Genomic DNA, 12,684 nt, shown 5'->3' with positions numbered 1-12,684 from the left:
TGTGGAGCCACCACTAGAGACACATGGTCCCGGATGGAAGGCATCCTTTTCTGCAGCATTCCCCTCCACTCTTTGGCTCATCCTGTAGTGGGGGCTCTGTCTTTGCAGAAACGGAGCGGGTACATGTGCAGCAGCCCTGGGACATCCGCTTGCCCTCCTGGAGCACCGCTTCCGCCGCCCCTCTCAACCCCAGCACAGCATCTGCGTTTCTACCAAGGGCCGCTAGACTGGGATGGACGCCGATCTTGGAAGGCAAGCAGGCACAGCGGGCTGCTGGGAAGGCTGCGTGGAAGGCAGAGAAGCACGGCAGGGCTGTGGGCTGTGGGGAAGGGGGCAGGAGCAGCTAGCTAAGCCACGGCTCGCAGGCTTTCCTGACGGACTGATCAGGGGTGCAGTGCTTCAGGCAGGCAAGCTGCAGAGCAGAGACTGGGCGGAGCGGGGGCAACATGCACAGTACTAAAAAAAGCAATATGGCAGCACATATGGTGCCATCAATAGAGCTGGTTGTGGGCATGGCAGGCCAAGTTGCTACCTACTCAGCTGAACCAGTCTGAAACAGTAGGAACCCAACTCTGCTCTATGGTCCCTTCCAACCAGTGATGGGATTCAGCCAGTTTGCACCTGTCTGGGAGAACCAGTTGCTAACTTTCTAAGTAGTTTGGAGAACCGGTTGTTGGAAGAAATCTCCTTTTGTTTGTTTCCACTTTCCAGGGCTAATCCTGTAAGGAAGGAAGGCAGGAAGGAAACATTCTGGTGTTGTTTCTAGCCTCATCTTTCTTGACCTGCTTACAGAAACTGCCCCACCAGTTAACCCTTATTAACATTGCAACAGCTAAGGAGAAGCGCCCATCGACTGAGTGACCTTGAATTGGCCAAACCCACCCGGTCACATGACCACCAAACCACGCCTACCCAGCTGGTCATTAGGGCAGAGGACCGGTTGTTAAATTATTTGAATCCCACCACTGCTTCCAACTCTATTACTGTTACTATTTAATTGCTTTACATGCTGCTCTCTTTTCTGATAGACCAGGGGTCGGCAAACTTAAACACTCAAAGAGCCATTTGGACCCATTTCGCACAGAAAAGAAAACACCCGGAGCCACAAAGGTCCTAACCGGAAGCCCCCTGTTCAATTCTGGAGCTGACCAGAAGTTCGGTTCCCCCACCATAGAGTCTCCTCCTAGCACGGCATACTTTTTCCTCTATCTGTCCCAACTGAAAGCCCTATCAATTGTGGAGACAACTGGAAAACCCGCCCCTTGCCATAGAGTCTTCTCTTGGCGCACTCTGCTTCTCTCTCTTCCCCTCCCTACCGGAAGCTCCTCTCAAAATTGTGGCGCCGACTGGTGAGGGAGCCGCAGCAGAGGGAGGAAAGAGCCACATGCGGCTCCAGAGCCGCAGTTTGCTGACCCCTGTGATAGACTAATCCCATGATGGTGAACCTATGGCACAATGCCACAGGTGGCATACAGAGCCCTCTCTGCGGGCATGTGGGCTGTTGCCCCAGCTCAGCTCCGCTGTGCATGCATGTGCGCTGCCCGGTGCAAAATAAGGTTAGCCATCACTGGACTAATCTAATATTCAGGAAAAGAGCCATCCTGCTGATCTTGGATGGCAAAACGCAGAGACGTATTGTTTGCGCCATCTCTCAGAGGCAATTTCTACAGTCAACATGATATTTTTTAAAAGCCATTTCATTGTTAGGTTTGTCCTTTTTTTTTACTGCTGGAGCCTCCCAGAATAGTTTGCTACGAGATGGGTGGCAAATAATTTCAAGAAATTAGTAAAAGAAAAATAAAATAATAATAGATAAGAGAGAAGATACAGTATAAACTCACAGCGGGTGTAGGTCGATTTACTTTAGGAAGTAGAAGAACTGGATGGAAGATGGATCAAGGCACACATAAAATCGATCCCACGCTAAAAAGTGAAAGAGACCTAAAACAAGACAGAGGATGACATCAGCAAGTATTTATTTATTTACTTATTTATTTCATAGATAGAATTTTTTTTATTTTCCATTTTCATAGCATATAATCACATGTATACTATTACATAGTCAATATGACATTGTATTATTAAGTAATTATATCAATTCATCTTACCATCAACTACCAAAGGAAAAAAAGAAAAGAAAAACCCAGTTATTGGCTCTTCTGCTCTCCATACACCATATTTATACCTTATACGACACTTTCTTCCCCCTCTCTTCTCCTACTTTCTACATCCTTTCTTCTCTCCATCATTTTCTACTCTACTTCCCCTTCCTTTCTCCTTCTCCTCTCTCCCCTTACCACTCCTCCTTATACACCTCATCTTCCCCCCCTCACCCTCTCTCCTATCCCTCTCTTCCTATCTTTTTTCTCTCCTCTGCTTCCCACTCTTCTACATCCTGTCTTCCCTCCATCATTTTCTACTCTACTCCCCCTTCCTTTCTCCTTCTCCTCTCTCCCCTTACCACTCCTCCTTATAAACCTCACCTTCCCACCTCACCCTCTCTCCTGTCCCTCTCTTCCTATCTTTCTTCTCTCCTCTGCTTCCCACTCTTCTACATCCTGTCTTCCCTCCATCATTTTCTACTCTACTTCCCCTACCTTTCTCCTCTCTCCCCTTACCACTCCTCCTTATAAACCTCATCTTCCCCCCTCCCCCTCTCTCCTGTCCCTCTCTTCCTATCTTTCTTCTCTCCTCTGCTTCCCACTCTTCCTCTAATTCACTTGGTGTATTTCAGCCTCTGAGCAAACTCCCTTTTGTGTTGATGGTATTTATAATTCCATTCCAATATACATAAAAAAGAATTATTTCATTTTATTTTATTGTCAACAAGTACAAGGAAACAAGTAGGAAAAACACATGAAAAAATAGCACAAACAAATGGGTATAAATAAGCAAAACTTAGCCATGAACACATAAAAAGAGGAGATATAAATGGGACAGTGGGACAGGGATAGTAGCAGAGGTGGGTTCCTACCAGTTCGCACCTATTCGGTAGAACCTGTTCGTCAAATCTACCGAACCGGTTAGAAGAGGTTCCACCAGTGGACCCGGAAAGCAGGCCACACCTACAGAAGAGGTTCCAAAATTTTTTGAAACCCATCACTGGTGGGTGTGTAATGTCCCGCAGTTATCTATGCATTAATAATGATCTAGTAATATTTCCTTATACATTTTAGGGACCTTTCCTTACATAATTGGTGTTTTCTTTCATGCTTCTGGATTTCTAATTTCTGTTTCCGTTAGTTGGCAATTGCTAAAACCAATCCCACGTGAAAAAGTATTCAAAGCCTTCTTGATTTTAATTGTCAGTTTATTTATTCCTGCACATTGTAATATTTGTTCATTTACACATCTCTGTTTTTCCACTGTTGTGCAAACACAATTCCAGCAGCTGCTAACATGTGTAAAATTAAATATATATTATACTCCCTTTCAAATAGCCAACAAAATATTTCTGATTTTAATTCCATATCTTGATCTACGATTGCTTCTAACTACTAACTTCTGAATAGCTACTTGGACCGACCTAAGTACTAATTCATAATTTCATATCCGGTCACATGGGTGGCAAGCCACTCCCACCCGGTCACATGGGCAGCAAGCTACTCCCATCTGGTCACATTGGCGGCAAGCCACTCCCACAAAGGAGGCCACACCCACAGAGTAGGTTCCAACAATTTTTGAAACCCACCACTGGATAGTAGGCACGCTGGTGCGCTTATGCATGTCCCCTTAGGGACCTCTTAAGAAATGCATAAGGTCCACGGTGTAAGATATGGGGGTTAGAGGAACTAACAACAGGACCAGGCAGTGCTCCACACATTTACTACTCTCTTGCTGAAATCGTTTTTCCTGCAATCAAGATTAGAGCGGATTACATTTAGTTTGTATCTTTATCGATATAGTCCTTCTGTTATTGCGGCTGAAGTAAAATTAGTCATTAACAGGTAGAACGTTATGGCAGATTATCTTGCGCACTAAGCTCAGATCAGATACTGTGGGCCCAATTGTCAAAAGGAAGCTTAGGATTGTAATGGGTTGGAAAACATGCAGAAGACACCTTCGTCCTGCAGTGGATGGGCAAATGGCTACAATGATGGATTTAGGAAAAAAAACTAAACACCCGTGTCCTTTTTTTTTTTTGCTTGTCTTTAATATCAGTATTTCTCTACCTCAGCACCTTGGAGACGTGTGAACTTCAACTCCCACAATTCCCCAGCCAGCATATTGACTGGGGAATTCTGGGAATGGAAGTCCGCACATTTTTCAAGGTGTTCAGGTTAGAAAATACTGCTCTGTACGGATATATCTTCATGTTGTTGGAAGGAAAGTCTTCCATTTCAAGCGGGGGGAAAGACACTGGAAACATGGAGGCTGCTTGGAAAGATTATTTTAATGGTGGACAGGATCCCATGGCTTGAGCTCCTGAACAGAAAAAGGGGGATCAGATGCTTCCAGATGTTTGGGGAAGAAGAAAAGAGGGCAGAGATGCTGAAAGTCCCTGGTTTTATGCCCTCTCTGGCCTTTGATCTTGAGCTTGTATTCTGATTGGTTGTCAGACTCCCAGGGGGCCATGCAGGGGCAACTCTCTAGGCTGTGTTTTGAGTCCATGTTTGGGTGAGCCTTGCTTCTTCCCAGTTGCCCTGTGGTTGAGATGGGTAAACGGCTATAATACTATCATGACTTAATCCCATCACCCTGGAGCTGAAGGGGGATATCTTTGTTATGTAGAATAGATTGACCCAGGCTTTTTTTAAATGGCCCATTGACAAAGGTGGGGGGCTATTAAGAGTGAGCCTGCTTCCTGCCTAAAAACATGTTTCTCCATTCCTGATCCAGGGAGATACAATATTCTGCCTTTTCAACATTCCCCAGGATATTTCGTTTTTCGAGCAGAGAGGTGGGCTTTAACTTCCTACAGTGTCTTGAGGGAACTTCACGGACAACTTAGAAATGGCGGCTGCACATTTTGAGTTAGATACGTGGAAATCTGCTAAGAAATCTGCCAAACATTCAGTAAGAACCAGGACATGATAAACAGAAGGTAATCTTTGTATCATTTGGACATGTTTGTGCTAATGCAGGGCTGAAGTAGGATAAGTCTCCTGGTGGTGGGCTTCGGGGGGAGGGGGGGGCTAAGCTCTTAGACAGAAACAGGATTCAGGATTCCTTAGCTTTATTTACTATTTCAACAAAGAATTGAGATAAACTGGAAGAGGCTGTCTAATCTTTGACAGCTTCTGTTTAGGTGTCTCCTGCTCAAATTCCTACGGCCCACAAATGTGTTTCAAATTTATCAAGAATGCTGTTTCAGCATCTCCTCTTAATAGTTCAGGGAAATGGAGCCGCCCATAAGTGATTCTCGATGTACATTTTTTTTGCTTAATACAGAAAAAAAAAGGAGCCTTCTACTTCATTCAACCCAAGACCACCAATTCCATCATTCTTGGCAGGAATACAAACCCATGTGAGAGAATTGCTGTAAATAATCCACCAGAGAAGCAGTGGGACTCCTGCTTCTTTTTAGTCCTGAAATATGAAGGTTCCTCAATCTTTCCCGCTGATCTGTTTTGCAGCTTGATAGTATTAAGTGGGTCAGGTTTCTTCCTTGGGATGTTGTCCAAGCCAGTCAAGAGAACATTTGATATGTCGGCAGCATCAGGATATTGATCAAACTCTTTAATTATGTGTCTCACCTCCCATGTCTTATTCAAATATGTTTTATTTTCATTTTCATTTCATACAGTCACATGTATACTGTGCATAACCGGGGCCATATAACATTGAGCAATAAACACAGCCATCCTTGTCAAAAATACTCCCCAAAATACAAACCGGATATACCACTTCAACCCTCCATACACCCTTTCTTTCACCCCCCTCCAACTTTCCTTTCTCCCCTCCAACATTCCCCTTTCCTACTTCCCCTCCCCCTCTATCACTCCTCTCTCCCAATACACTCCCTCCCTTCCTTCTCACCCTCCCTCCGATCCTCTCTCCCACCCTCTCTACCCCTCTTTCTTCTTTCCCTCTGCTCCTCCCTTCGGTGTATTTCTACTATCTATCGATATATTCAGCTTCTTATTTTTACACTAGAATTAAAAAGGCAACAGTATACAAGTGCAATCATGTTACTTTAAAATCTAGCACATACTATATTTCCCCCCTCCCCCCTCCCCCCTATGACCCCACCTCCCTTTCCCCCCCCCCAGCTTCCCAGAGCCTGTACACGGTATAACTTTTTATCAAACACAGTCTAAGATATATTAAAACCAAGGAAATTTAAAAAAAAAAAAGGTGTCAATGACAGCATCTGAAATAAATTGAGATTGGTATTTGTGCAGTGCACCAACATGGAATGACTCTTTTTTAATATATGTGTGTGTGTGTGTGTGTGTGTGTGTGTGTGTACAGTTTTTGCATTTAAAATAATGCACCGCAGCGAAGCTGTTATGGCCCTACAATCACAGTATATACAGATAATCTCATCCATTAACTGTCAGTCTACTTAGTATATTTTCTATCCTTCTATCCAATCACATTATTGACAATTTGTTCCAGTCTTGTCACGTTGTCTTATCCCAATAATGAAATCTGTTCCAAACTTCATAATATTCCGACTCCCCCCTTTATTTTTTAATTCTAGGCTGAGCGTATCTGCTTCCGCACAGGCCAAAATTTTCCTAGTTGTGTCCAACTCTAATGGGATACTTTCTTTTTTCCAACACTGCACATAGGTTATTCGTGCTGCTGTCAATACATGGATGACTAAATAAAGCACCTACTTCTTATACATATCCTCTGGTATTACGCCTAGGAGGAAAATTTCTGGTTTCAACAGAATTTGATCTCCCACCATTTGTTCCAGCCATAGCTGTGCAATTCTCCAATATCTTTTTGCCGAGTGACTGAATGACTCTTGAATAACATCTCACAGCTTCAGTTGGTGTGAAACTAATCAGAGTATGGAACCAGAAAATGTTGGTCTTTTTGGAAGATGTTGGTCATGTTAGAAGACTGGGCATTGGAAGATCTTCCCTAGTAACGAGATATTTTCTGGAGACAATTCACAGTAGTGACACACCAAGCAAGCTCGAACAGCAACAAGGTCCCCACAATTCACACTGTTGGTCTGGAGCTACAAAGCCTTATAGAAGTTATGGTTTCTCCATTAGAGGACCACCGATCTCAATTTGAACTTCTCTGGGCCATATTTTTGATGAGAGACATCTTCTGAACAGCAGTTACTTCTACCCAGGACCTTTGGGGAAATTCAGGATCACCTCCTGAGCAGCCTGAACGTAGAGGCATAGTTGATGTAGTGGTGGGTTTGCTGCAGTAGATAGGAAACCACACCAAAGGTTTTCTGCAGAACTTCTAAGTGTTCCATTCCTCATGGACAGGATCTTCTTCCTATAACATTGCTCTATTGATGTCAACGTCAGGTGGTCGAATGCATGGAAACTTCCAAGGCCCTCACTTACATTTTTGATAAGCTCTTGGTGGCCCTTCTGCAACCCTTCCAAACAATGGAACTCATCTTCTCAGTTGGCAATCTTCTTTCCACCATCAGGAAAGGAACCAACGTTTTTCTCTTCAACCCGGCTTCTGAAGATGGAGTCACCATTTTTACTTGATGTTTCTAATGGAACTTAGCTGTTCTGCATTTCCTTTTATATTTCTTACTCGCTGATAACACGTCGTTGCCCAGCTATTTATTTATAGGGGGAAAATGTCCGGACCAAACATAATTTCTAATGTTAGATTTTCCCCCTTGCCAGAGGGTGCCCCCTTGTGAAGTACTGTGAAGCCGTTACCATGGCAACTCCATAGCGCTGTGCAGTAGAAACCATTTAGAGGCACAACAGGCTGTATCATAACAGAACACCTCCCCAAGGGGGTGTTAGAGGTGTCTTATCCCCATGGAGTAAGCCACCTGTGGACCAGGTTTAGTTGAAATTGCTTGAGGCGTTCCAGAGTTATGCTGGAACACACACTGGAACACACACACACTGCCATTTTTATATATATAGAAGATTGTTTTGATTGATGTCAGGAAATATTTGCAAAACTGAACGTTTAAGTGAGCAAAAGGATGATAGATAAGTTGACACCTTGATGGTGTTTGTTGGTTCATCTTTCTTGATATATGATCTTCCAGCAAAACCAAAAAGTATTAGAAATTATACCATTCTAGTATCATCTATCTCAGTCATGTACACTTCAATTCCAAGAATTCCCCAATCAGTCATGCCAGCTGGGGGAATTCTGGGTGTTGAAGTCCACTCATCTTAAAGTTGCCAAGGTTAAGAAATCCTGATCTACATGACGGCAAGTTTAATTCACACACTGTGTTTGAATTAATTAACTTGTAGACACCATTTCTCTGTTTGCCTGACGCATGATGCTGAAATATCACAGCATCATATAACTCAAAGTATTATGCTTTATTGTCATAGCCTGGTTTGTGCATGTCAAGCTATATCCCATTTTGGTCTAGCTTGTCACATTTGGCAAATGCAACCAACTATCGGTTTTCCAACCTTTATGGAGTCCTGGATCTTCCAGCATGCCAGAATAACAACATTACAAGATTTGGAAGAGAACTTGGAGGTCTTCTAGTCCAACTCCTTACTCAAGCAGGAGACCCTATACCAGAAGAGCCAAGGTGGCGCAGTGGTTAAATGCAGCACTGCAGGCTACTGCTAGATCAGCAGTTCAGCGGTTCAAATCTCACCGGCTCAGGGTTGACTCAGCCTTCCATCCTTCTGAGGTGGGTAAAATGAGGACCCAGATTGTTGGGGGCAATATGCTGACTCTCTGTAAACCGCTTAGAGAGGCCTGAAAGGCCTATGAAGCGGTATATAAGTCTACTGCTATTGCTATTGCTATTTCTGACAATTGTCTTTGTTTTATAGTTGTCCAATCTTTTCTTTAAAATCTCTGGTGATGGAGCACCCTCCATGTCTGAAGCCCTTCCTCTGTTCTCACTGTTAGGAAATTTCTCCTTAGTTCTAGGTTGCATCTCTCCTTGACTAGTCTTCATCCATTGCTTCTTGTCCTGCCTTCAGTTGCTTTGGAGAATAAGTTGACTTTGATGGACTTCGTTGTGATGCCGATTAAGGTCAATACTGATGGTGACCAAGAGGCCTTCCGCTAATTCTACCAGATGGGGCCTTCTTGATAGATAGAATATCAACCGAGAGGAAGCCATTTTGGTATTTCCTTCTCAAAGAACATGCCATATACTCATTTACCGGAATTGACTAGCCGTGAGAAGGTCATTGACACTGAAGAGTATGCAGGACGCAAGCATGGAATGTGGGTCCCTCATAAAATACTTGTGCTTTGAAGATACGGATGGCTGAAGAGATTAGGAGGAGGAAGTAGAAGCTTAGTAGATGCCAGGAGATCCTGAAGAACTTCCAGTCAAGGAAATCTGCTGTTTCGGTATGTTTACAGTTGTCCATTGTATGCAAGGACATGTTGGAGAAAGATATCCTTGCTGTACTTACCTCCACATCTGGAATCCGTCATCCACTCGAGTTCTTCCCATGTTGCCAAACCTCGCGATGATTCCTTCTAAACCTTCAAGCTATTGTGATGTCCTTGACCTGATCTCAATGGGTAAAACAAGCAATTAATTCTGTCCCGTAAGACTGACAAACCCATCTGACTTTTTTTTCTTTTTTTGAAATTTCTTCCTGGGTTGTGGAATTCCAAATTATAACAAATTGGGCTGTTGGATTTTGAATTCTTCAGTGGTCCTAGTATGTGGGGTTTTAGGGAGACCCACAATTGAGTAGTGTACCTGATTCAAGTATAGGTGTCCTCAACTTACAAACAGTTCATTTAGTGATTGTTCAAAGTTATAACGACTTACGACTGGTTTTCACTTACGACCCTTACAGGTTACGTGATCAAAATTCAGATGGTTGGCAACTGACTCATTTTATGACGGTTGCAGTGTCCCTGGGGTCACCTGACAAGGGGCATGCATAAGCACACCAGTATGCCTAATGTCCCTGTTCCACTGTCCCCATTTATTTATATCTATTTCCTGTGTTCTTATTTGCGTTTATTCTTATTCCTGTTATTTTGCACATAGCAATAGCAATAGCAGTTAGACTTATATACCGCTTCATAGGGCTTTCAGCCCTCTCTAAGCAGTTTATAGAGTAAGCATATTGTCCCCAACAACAATCTGGTACCAGATTTTACCCACCTCGGAAGGATGAAAGGCTGAGTCAACCCTGAGCCGGTGAGATTTGAACAGCCGAACTGCAGAACTGCAGTCAGCTGAAGTAGCCTGCAGTGCTGCATTTAACCACTGCGCCACCTCGGCTCATGAGTGACAAACCAAATAAATAAATAAAATAAAAATAAAGACAATGGGGAAACCAGATTCACTTAACAACCTGGTTACTAACTTAAGAACTGCCACAATTCATTTAACAACTGTGGCAAGAAAGGGGCAAAACTCCCTTAACAACTGTCTCACTTAGCAACAGAAATGTTGGGCTAATTCAATTGTCATTGTAGGTCGAGAACTACCTGTATTGATATTCTTGTATGTGTGTATGTGAGAAGAGAAGGGGAAGAGAAGAGAAAGAGAAGAAGGAAGGGAAAGATGGGCAGGAGAAGGAAATGGAGGTAAAAAAAAAGAAAATGAACATCAAGAGGAAGAAGTGAACGAAGAAGGAAAGTATGAAGACAAGGAGGAAAATGGGAAGGAGAATTAGAGATGGGAAAAGGGAAATGAAAGACAAAGAGGAAGAGATGGTGCAGGGAGAGAAGGAGAAATAAAGGAGAGATATGGGGGCAAAAGAAAGGAGAAAGAAAAGGAGAAATAGGGATGGAAAAAAGGAAATGAAAGAAAAAGTGGAAGAGGAAGAGATGGTAGAGGAAGAGAAGGAGAAAAAAGAGTGATGAAGGAAAAAGAAAGGAGGAGAAAGAAATAAAGAGAAGGACAGGGAGAATAAAAAAGTAAGTAGACAAGAGAAAGAGAATTAGGAGAGAAGAAGAAGGGGAAGACAAAGAGACAGAAGAATAGAAGGAAAACGAGGGGAATAAATAGAAGGAGATAGAGACGAAGAGAATGAAAAAGGAGGAGAATGAACGGATCACATTAGTAATTCTACAAGGCTGAGCATTATAATCATCCCCATATGTTTAATCTGGTGGTTCGACTTTTACGGGTCACTTAAAATGAAATTCCAAGGGTGCCACAGAAGAAAAGAGGGTATAGAACTTTATAGAAGAGCTGGGGCCCTTATCGTCATTTGTGGTTGAAGTTCTGGCCTCACAATTATTTTTGTGGTACTTTCTTATCTTGCAAGTAAACAAAAAGGAAATCTGGGACAGATAATGTATATTCCCATCATTTCCACTTCAAACAAGTGAAAAGATGCTGATGACCACATAATTGGAGCTCTGCTTCTTTTTAATATATGTGGTGGTGGCAACACATACTTCAGGTCACTCCCCCTCCTCCCCTCCCCCTTCCCCCTCCTTGTTGTGGCCCGTGGCCAGCTGCTGGCAGGAGATTCGGACAGTGAGGAAGTTGGGGAGGAAGATGGGCCAGTCCTGGAGTCTGGGGAAGGCTCTGATGAGGCCTCTGTGTCGGAGGCAGAGAGGGGGCCAGGGCCCTCTGACAGTTATCAGTGAGGCAGAGGAACAGCTGGAGCCTGTTCCCAGTGTGCACATACACAGAGTTGCCAGATGAAGGGAACAGCTAAACAACAGGGATCGACTTGGGAGTAAGGTGGACGATGAATGGCCCCTCCCAGAGGGAATAAAAGAGGAGAGAAAGGGGAGTGGAGTTTGCAGGAGATCATTAATGTGTTTCATTGGTTCGTGACTCTCCAAGACTCCTTGCCAAGTTCTACAGAGATCGGCCTGGCAGCTCTCCAAGCCAGAGAAGGTCTGTGACTGTAAATACTCCCTTGAAAGACTTTGCCGGATGCGAAGGAGCAGAATTCACAGTCAATTAATAAAAGGGTTTTTTTGTCAGGACAAGGAGTTTGTTTCATGCTCTTGGGAAACCTCAGTCAGAATACTCTTCCTCCTCTCCACAAACCTCCTCTCCTTTCTAGCACTCATGATGTTACCTAGTTGGGTCACGAAATGTCTGCATGAAAACCACCAAGTTCAGAGAGCACCAAGGACTCTGCAGTTCAACCTTGAGGTACAAATATTTTCTCGCATTGGTTAAGCATGGCTCTAATTTTCAGTCCAGCTTATCCTCAAGCCAAGATAGAGACGGCTTCTGTCACTCCTGCTCTACTATAACTCTAATTAGTTCCATGGCAATCTTGCAGAAGCCCGAAGACTATTGTCCAAAATTTCCCCACCCTTCTCCTCAATCAAAGTAGTAGTTCTCTGTGGTACTTTGTGTACAAACCGGAGCAGACCGATCTCTTCGTTAGTTCATTCCAGGACAGAAGCATTACTTGGTCAGGGATCTCCCCAAAGGCCGCAGCATTCTTTCTGATGGCTAATGAGGCTCATGCGCATTGAATTCAACCACATTACAGCTCCCATGGAATTTCTCCAGCCTTCCGATCCTTTGAGCAGGGCTTCCTTTCGGTCCTTAAACTCAAGAAATGCCTCTTGAGTCACTCAAAACGGTGAATCACTTGAAGGAACAAACCTTTCGCCAGCCACATCCCATTTAATAAAAGA

The sequence above is a fragment of the Thamnophis elegans genome, chromosome Z, assembly GCF_009769535.1.
Source record: "Thamnophis elegans isolate rThaEle1 chromosome Z, rThaEle1.pri, whole genome shotgun sequence".
Classification (NCBI taxonomy): Eukaryota; Metazoa; Chordata; class Lepidosauria; order Squamata; family Colubridae; genus Thamnophis; species Thamnophis elegans.
Note: the sequence above shows the minus strand (reverse complement) of the source record.